This window comes from Cherax quadricarinatus, chromosome 41 (genome assembly GCF_038502225.1).
Source record: "Cherax quadricarinatus isolate ZL_2023a chromosome 41, ASM3850222v1, whole genome shotgun sequence".
Taxonomy (NCBI): Eukaryota; Metazoa; Arthropoda; class Malacostraca; order Decapoda; family Parastacidae; genus Cherax; species Cherax quadricarinatus.
The window spans coordinates 7520064-7529022 of NC_091332.1; positions in this window are offsets into that span (position 1 = coordinate 7520064).

Genomic DNA, 8959 nt, shown 5'->3' on the forward strand with positions numbered 1-8959 from the left:
ACTCTGAGGTCTTCACACACACTTACTGATGTTGTGATCTGACACTGATGTGACTTTACACTAATGTAACTTTCCAATAATGCTGTGACTTTGCACTGATGTTGTCAGATGTTGTGACTTCCAATTGATGTTATAAGCTGATGTGACTTTCCACCGATGCTGTCAGCTGTAGCGACTTATCACTAATGCTGTCATCTGTTGTGACTTCCTACTGATGCTTTGGTTTCCAACTGAAGGCAGATGTTGTGACTGATGTTGACACACGTTGTGACCGACTGATATTTGTTTTCCGATGTTGTCATTTCCCACAGATGTTGTCAGGAGCCCATGGCACTGTGGTCACTCGAACTTCACTCTACGGGACCTGGATTATCACTTCGCCAAACACCACATTGCACTGCGCATCACCTCTATCTTTTTTTTATATTTTTACATGATCTTCCAGCAACGCCTTTTGATCGCATCATCAATTAAATATTTTCACTCATCCCTTTCTAATGTAATGTTTGTCAAACAGTGAGCCGCGGGGTGTGCAGGAGCCGCGGGGTGTACAGGAGCCGCGGGGTGTGCAGGAGCCGCGGGGTGTGCAGGAGCCGCGGGGTGTGCAGGAGCCGCGGGGTGTGCAGGAGCCGCGGGGTGTGCAGGAGCCGCGGGGTGTACAGGAGCCGCGTGGCCGGGGAAGCAACAGGCATCTGGGAAACACTGATCTAGTGGTTTGTTTTGCTCTCAACACAATAACTCCCCAGCGATGACGGGACTTAGACCAGAAACATACCTGTTCTTGTATGTTTCTGGTCGAAACATATGGACAACTATATGAAAAACAATAGGCTGAGAAAGAAAAATACAGATATCTATTACCACTACGTATCAATCAGTATTGCCATACTTTAAACACATTCGGCTACTGTAGTACATCTGAACCTTAGTTCAACTGTGCGTGTGTAATGAATCACCACAATATATATATATATATATATATATATATATATATATATATATATATATATATATATATATATATATATATATATATATATATATATATATAAGAGGTGTGATAGAAGCTCAAGACCCCAGGTTCATTGAAGCAGTCGATCTGTGGGACACCTCTGCAGACTCATCCAGTAGACCAGCTCCTCCCAAGGAGCACAAACAGTCCCACTGGGACAAACCGATCATGAAAAAAATCTCCAACACAATGCTCACCAACGATTCAGAAAAGGACAAAGCTCGTCTCCTAGCAGTGAAGGCACCGCATTCGGGAGATTTCCTTCTAGATGTTCCCAATTCCTCTTTGGGCACTCGACTCGACCCACAGGCCATTCGGATTAGTGTTGCTCTTCACCTAGCCGCCCCCATACTCACCGAGCATAGGTGTATTTGCGGCAGGGCGACGGCTGATCAATTCGGACTTCATGGTCTCGTGTGTCACACATCAGAACGGAAGTATGCAAGACATGAGGAGGTCAACAACATCATAGAGAAGCCTCGCCACAGCCTGTTGCCCAGCTCTACGGGAACCCCAAGTATGGAGGTCTGACGGAAGTCGAATGCGTCCTGATGGAGCCACTATGCTACCCTGAAAGAATGGTAAGTAGATTGCCTGGGACTACACCTGTGCTGCCACATTGGCAGACACCTACTTCCCATACTCGGAAGCTGAAGGGGGTAGAGCTGCCAGCTACAGGGAGACCCAGAAGACCCGCAAATATGAAGACCTTCCCCCTTGCTATAACTTCATCCGAATAGGGTTGGAGACCCTTGGAGCATGGGACAAGTGTGCTCTAAAGTTCCTCAAAGAGCTGGGTGAAAATCTCATCATAGAAAGCAAGGATCATAGGGCGGCCAGCTTCCTCTTTCAGAGACTCAGTGTTGCGATCCAGGAGAAATGCCTGCAGCATTCTGGGTACACGGCCCACCGCCGGGGAGCTGGACGAAGTATTCGAGATGCAGCTCTGAGATGTTATCTATGTTGTTCTACTCCCTATTGTATTTTTGTTAATGTATTTTGTCTTTAAATAAAGACTACATAGAATATAGGGAGTGGTATTCAAACAGCTCCCTGAAGTAAGTTTATTCTTTTCTCTGAGGATGAGGGTCCCCAGGACAGTTCCAGAGGTGGTACCTCCCTATTATATATATATATATATATATATATATATATATATATATATATATATATATATATATATATATATATATATATATATATATACATGTATAATCATAAAGATGGCAGGAGTCAGGAAAGAGCAATAAAGACACAGTAGTGTATTTCCACTTAAGGCGCGTGAGAGTATTAAATTGTGAGTGTGTCGGAGTGGTTATATGCTGTAATAGCTTAATGCTTTATGTCACCACCGTGACCGCCAACCTACCAATTTCCTCCAGTGTCCAAGTTGTGAGGAGAGTTATAGAGGTGGGGAGGGGAGGGGCATAGACAAGGTTCTGGTGGTGGGAGGTGGGGATAGTGGAGGGAAAGAGGGAGGGAGGGAGATGAGAGAGAGAAAAAGAGAGAGAGAGAGAGAGAGAGAGAGAGAGAGAGAGAGAGAGAGAGAGAGAGAGAGAGAGAGAGAGAGAGAGAGAGAGAGAGAGAGAGAGAGAGAGAGAGAGAGAGAGAGATCCTTAACCTTGTCAAACCCTGTGTAAAGAGAGAGAGAGAGAGAGAGAGAGAGAGAGAGAGAGAGAGAGAGAGAAGGGGGGTGGGAGAAGAGTGATCGCACTTTCTAAATGAGACCGTCACTTGACTGTAACACAAAATCCGTACAAAAGCACGGGAAAACGTTGAGGCTACACCCACCGCTTCTAAACCAGGAATTTCGCCCGTAGCCTCGTGGGCAGCATCAGGCCGGCAGTTTGTCAATATCCGGTCTGGCTTCACCACTTGACCGCCGCTTAAACGAAACACAAAACGAAAAAATACATGATAATTTCCGGAGAGTCACGCAGCAAGAAGCACAGACGCAGAATCTAAACCGTACAAATCTCACCATAAATGATGAGAACGATAAGAGGGATACCTTTTTTTTTTTTTTTTTTTTTTTATTCGCCGGTATTCTCCCGGCCCGGGTCTTTTCCAAGTAGTGGTGACCCGGCCTTGGCTCCCTATCTGGGGAGTGTCTCGAGACCTAAGTCTCCCATGGGAGGAGGTACAAGTACCTCCTCATCTTTGGGACCAAGTGTCCCCAGGCCTAGCCACATTCCCCGCCCTCACGGGGCTCGTAGGGAGAAGCTAGGCCTCTGGTCTGCCATCTACCCCGCCTCAAAGGGGCTCGTGGGGATGGCAGTCTTATGAGCTGCAGATGATAGCAAGCTCAGGCCTCTCTATTTCACACATAATAAGAGGGATACCTTTACACATGATAAGAGGGATACCTTCACACATCATAAGAGGGATACCTTTACACATGATAAGAGGGATACCTTCACACATGATAAGAGGGATACCTTCACACATCATAAGAGAGATACCTACACACAGATAAGAGGGATAACTTCACACATGATAAGAGGGATACCTTCACACATGATAAGAGGGATATCGTCACACATGATAAGAGGGATACCTTTACATATGATAAGAGGGATACCTTCACACATGATAAGAGAGATACCTACACACAGATAAGAGGGATAACTTCACACATGATAAGAGGGATACCTTCACACATGATAAGAGGGATACCGTCACACATGATAAGAGGGATACCTTTACACATGATGAGAGGGATACCTTCACACATGATAAGAGGGATACCTACACACAGATAAGAGGGATAATTTCACACATGATAAGAGGGATACCTACACACATGATAAGAGGGATACCGTCACACATGATAAGAGGGATACCTACACACATGATAAGAGGGATACCTTCACACATGATAAGAGGGATACCTACACACAGATAAGAGGGATAATTTCACACATGATAAGAGGGATACCTACACACATGATAAGAGGGATACCTTCACACATGATAAGAGGGATACCTACACACAGATAAGAGGGATAATTTCACACATGATAAGAGGGATACCTACACACAGATAAGAGGGATACCTTCACACATGATAAGAGGGATACCTACACACAGATAAGAGGGATACCTTCACACATGATAAGAGGGATACCTACACACAGATAAGAGGGATACCTTCACACATGATAAGAGGGATACCTACACACAGATAAGAGGGATACCTTCACACATGATAAGAGGGATACCTACACACAGATAAGAGGGATACCTTCACACATGATAAGAGGGATACCTACACACAGATAAGAGGGATACCTTCACACATGATAAGAGGGATACCTACACACAGATAAGAGGGATACCTTCACACATGATAAGAGGGATACCTACACACAGATAAGAGGGATACCTTCACACATGATAAGAGGGATACCTACACACAGATAAGAGGGATACCTTCACACATGATAAGAGGGATACCTACACACAGATAAGAGGGATACCTTCACACATGATAAGAGGGATACCTACACACAGATAAGAGGGATACCTTCACACATGATAAGAGGGATACCTACACACAGATAAGAGGGATACCTTCACACATGATAAGAGGGATACCTACACACAGATAAGAGGGATACCTTCACACATGATAAGAGGGATACCTACACACAGATAAGAGGGATACCTTCACACATGATAAGAGGGATACCTTCACACATGATAAGAGGGATACCTTCACACATGATAAGAGGGATACCTTCACACATGATAAGAGGGATACCTTCACACATGATAAGAGGGATACCTACACACAGATAAGAGGGATACCTTCACACATGATAAGAGGGATACCTACACACAGATAAGAGGGATAACTTCACACATGATAAGAGGGATACCTTCACACATGATAAGAGGGATACCGTCACACATGATAAGAGGGATACCTTTACACATGATAAGAGGGATACCTTCACACATGATAAGAGGGATAGCTACACACAGATAAGAGGGATACCTTCACACATGATAAGAGGGATACCTTCACACATGATAAGAGGGATACCTTCACACATGATAAGAGGGATACCTTCACACATGATAAGAGGGATACCTTCACACATGATAAGAGGGATACCTTCACACATGATAAGAGGGATACCTTCACACATGATAAGAGGGATACCTTCACACATGATAAGAGGGATACCTTCACACATGATAAGAGGGATACCTTCACACATGATAAGAGGGATACCTTCACACATGATAAGAGGGATACCTTCACACATGATAAGAGGGATACCTTCACACATGATAAGAGGGATACCTTCACACATGATAAGAGGGATACCTTCACACATGATAAGAGGGATACCTTCACACATGATAAGAGGGATACCTTCACACATGATAAGAGGGATACCTTCACACATGATAAGAGGGATACCTTCACACATGATAAGAGGGATACCTTCACACATGATAAGAGGGATACCTTCACACATGATAAGAGGGATACCTTCACACATGATAAGAGGGATACCTACACACATGATAAGAGGGATACCTTCACACATGATAAGAGGGATACCTTCACACATGATAAGAGGGATACCTTCACACATGATAAGAGGGATACCTTCACACATGATAAGAGGGATACCTTCACACATGATAAGAGGGATACCTTCACACATGATAAGAGGGATACCTTCACACATGATAAGAGGGATACCTTCACACATGATAAGAGGGATACCTTCACACATGATAAGAGGGATACCTTCACACATGATAAGAGGGATACCTTCACACATGATAAGAGGGATACCTTCACACATGATAAGAGGGATACCTTCACACATGATAAGAGGGATACCTTCACACATGATAAGAGGGATACCTTCACACATGATAAGAGGGATACCTTCACACATGATAAGAGGGATACCTTCACACATGATAAGAGGGATACCTTCACACATGATAAGAGGGATACCTTCACACATGATAAGAGGGATACCTTCACACATGATAAGAGGGATACCTTCACACATGATAAGAGGGATACCTTCACACATGATAAGAGGGATACCTTCACACATGATAAGAGGGATACCTTCACACATGATAAGAGGGATACCTACACACATGATAAGAGGGATACCTTCACACATGATAAGAGGGATACCTACACACATGATAGGATATTGTGAAGAACATGTGGGCATCACCACTCACGAAATCGTAATAACAACAACAACAATAATAATAATAATAATAATAATAATAATAATAATAATAATAATAATAATAATAATAATCTTCATTACTACAAGTACATGTACAAGGTATACTGTCCTAGCCGACATCAATGACATACTACTATATAGTAAGCCCCTTGTTATGCAGAGCATTTCAGGCAAATTAGGTCAACTGTGTCCCCAGGATGCAACCCACACCAGTCGACTAACACCCAGGTACCTATTTTACTGATAGGTGAACATTGCACAACAGGTATCTTAAGAAAACACGTCCTAATGTTTCCAGCCGTACTGGGAGTCGACCCCCGAACCTCAGTGTTCGAGCTGAGTACGCTAGCGATCGAGCTATGGGACACGACTGCAAGCACACCACGGAACGGGTGGGGTTTGTACCCATGGCGAGTGAGTCGTAAAACTTGCCATGGATTCTAACCCCACCCGTACCGTAGTTTTTATGAGGGGTGCCATTACAACGCCAGTATACAACAGAGAACAAGATGAGGACTTATACACATGCGCAACACCTGAGTAACTTTATTAAAACACGTTTCCCCATCCAGTGTTTTTTTTTAATTCGACACAGAGATTATATACAAAGGGAGTAGAAGATTAGGTAATCAGTCCCTCAGCCTTGCAGGACTATACGCTTTAGACCTTTTAAGATGTACGAGGGAGAACATCTGAGCATATTTTGAATATATGAGAGTACAAGGAAATTCATGGAACTACACTGGAGCATTAACAATACATAAAGACACATGGACATACATAAGAATACACGGGAGAATTTCTAAATAATCCAAACTTCTAAGATTAAACTAAGTCGTGTGAGTTATTTATGAACTGTTGCAGCCACGTATTTTGACTTCAGTTCTTCGGTATAAGGGAGTACACGGGCATGCAGTGGAGTACACGTGAATACACTGCAATACAGAGTACTACATGATAATATATGAGAGTATATGGGTAAGGTAGACAGCAGAAAACCCCATGATTCATATCAAGGCTATCTGGCCAACAGCTGAGAAGTATTACATACAGTCTAGCTGCCTTGAATTCTGCCAAGCCAAGATTTGCATAATATAGCAGAAAGTTATAAACGTGCAGCAAGACGTAGCTGAAAGTAACCCTTAGTGTCTATTATAAAAGTTAAAAGGCTTCTCTCGTCACAAAGAAACACCCTTGAGAAACACCGGGATGACCTTTAACATCTCTTCCAAGTTATTAAAGTTCTACAATGAATGAAACTCCATCCCGGTAAAACTGATTTCCTGCAACGTGTGTCTGTCTGCACACCCGTCAGTAATAAACTGTTTCATCTGTCTGTTAAAGAGTAGGAGGCCAGTGTCACTGGTCTTGATAATAATGATTAAACTAGCAATTCTTATTTGACTGTGAGGATATACAAATAACTATGATTACCTTCATATAGAACGAAAAGTCACATTGCTGTGACTGGAACAATACAAAATAACCCACAAAAAGGAGAAAGAAGTTTATGAGGAAGTTTCGGTCCGACCTGGACCATTTACACACAGTTATGTGCTAGTGTGACTTGTAAATGGTCCACGTCTGACCGAAACGTCGTCATAAGCTTCTCTCTTTTATGTGCGGGTTATTTGTGTATCTTCATATGCAATATAATGTGGGCAACCCGATACACATGTACCACCTCACTATATATACATTATAATGTGACCAAACACACTCCCACAGATCTCTTCCAGCAACAACTAGCATTCCATATCCATCGAGATGTACCCAACACTGATATAAAAACAGATGCAGCGTTATAACCACTACAGAAAAACCACTGCGTTTTTTTTTTTTTTTTTTTTTGGCAATATTAACAATCTTCTCGTTTTCACAAGTGCAAACCCTATACAGAACACAATAAAATAAAATTTATACTTCGGGCAATACTGCCCATAATGTATAGATCAAGTACAAGTTGTGGCTGTGAAACTAACGTCAGGGAAGGCTCAGAAATGTTTTACCATAACCCTTGTGGGCACTGCAGCCCTTGTTTTGACGCTCTCCCTGCACAGGATGTAGGGTTGTGTCTAATAAAGTACCTCATTTAAAGGGGCAATATGTAATCTAAAGGCGGGAGGTACACGGGGTGAGGGAGACTGTGTCTAGTACAGCCTCTGTTATTGCTAGTGTCATTCCTGGGTCATTTTACATCTTTTCTTTCGGCTTTTTTTTCCTTATCTAATATTTCTGTCTTTGCCTCAACTTCTAATTTTTGCCCAAGACTTATTTGTTAGGGACTTCGCTCCTCTGTCTTCTCTACTTGATGTTGCCATCAGCAATAACTGTCTGGTCTGGGGTACGTCATTAGTGCCAAATTCCAATACTTGTTCTCTCTTTTGCATCATTTCTTCCTCCATCTTTGTCCATAATTTGCCCTCCGTCTCGTTTAATCCGTTCCATAAACTGTGTTGATCTTCTGCCTTATATAGTAAGTGCTATTATTTGAGCGATAACTCTTTCCTTCATTATCCATCTTCCTATTTTCACTGCTGTGTTATCCACTCTACCTTTAACCTTAACCAACTCTTGTCTCAGCTTTTCCCGGATACCGTCCCTTCTCGATCCACTCAGCGATCGCTAGAAGAATTTTGCCCGCTTACCGTAACACAAATGATCAGAAGTGATGCGCCACAGCACACCTTCAGAACTAGCAGTGATGTGA